Here is a 1,243-nt window from a genome sequence, read left to right on the forward strand (position 1 = left end):
GTTGTCTTTTATGTTCACAAGTTAATTTTGGTTTATATAAAGTGTATAGTTTATTATTATTGGCCAGAGCTCAGATTATTTTTTTTGTAAATTATATAGTTTATGTTCATTTAAGCATCCTCAAATAATGTGTATTTAATGAGTGGAAGTAAATTGCCTTTTTTATTTTCTTAATAGATATAGAAACCAAAGATAATAAGTTTTTCATCTATAAAAGGCTCTTTTATTTTTTCTAAAATAACAATTCAACAATAGATATTTAATTTTCTATTTTCACTGATGATATATGATAAACTAATTATTCTCTAAGATTCTTAGATCAAAAACAATATAAATATCCATAACCAGCATTAGTAAAAACAATTCCATGATGATCTATAGCCAAAATAATTAATTATGAGCGATAGTTGATCGTGGATGACTTGTACGAGGAGATAGTTGGGGGTGCGGTCAAAATGAAACCCAAATAAGTTGATGTAACTTATTTAATCGTGCCGACGTTTCGGCTAGATTTCTAGCCTTCATCAGGGCTAAGAACACAACAAGATAACAACCAACTAATATAGAAAATAAAAAAAGATAATATAAACAGAATGACATAAAGTGAATAGTTTTACAGAATGGAATTAATAAAATGAAGTGATGATAGAAGTGGAAAATAACATTTATACATAGGTAATTGAATAAGTAGGTAAAATAACATAATTAAGGAAATAAAATAAAAATGAAGTTATATAATGCAAAGAGGTATGAATATATTAGTTATTAAAAATTTAAATGTGGAAAGAAAAAGAAAATTGAGAGAAAGAAAATATATGTAATCATAACAATTGATAAAAGAAAACATAAGAAATGAATAGAAGAAAAAATAAATATATTTTGAAAACAACAATAATAATATATCGAGAACATAACTAATAATGGGTAAGGAAAATTGAGAAAAGAAGGGGTGGTAAAATAAAGATAATAAAACACCCAATTTTCCACTTCTCTCATCACTTCATTTTATTAATTACATTCTGTAAAATTATTCACTTTATGTCATTCTGTTTATATTTCCATTTTTTTCTTTTTTATATTAATTGGTTGTTATCTTGTTGTGTCCTTAGCCCTTACGAAGACTAGAAACCGAAGCTCTCCCAGTAAATTAAAAGAAATAAAACGGTCAGTAAAACCATGGTCGACATCCTACCGCAACAGCCGCAGGGAGGAGGTTGCTCTGGCCCGCTTGAGAATAGGTCAT

This window comes from Halyomorpha halys, unplaced genomic scaffold (genome assembly GCF_000696795.3).
Source record: "Halyomorpha halys isolate HHAL.00 unplaced genomic scaffold, Hhal_1.1 Scaffold167.1, whole genome shotgun sequence".
Taxonomy (NCBI): Eukaryota; Metazoa; Arthropoda; class Insecta; order Hemiptera; family Pentatomidae; genus Halyomorpha; species Halyomorpha halys.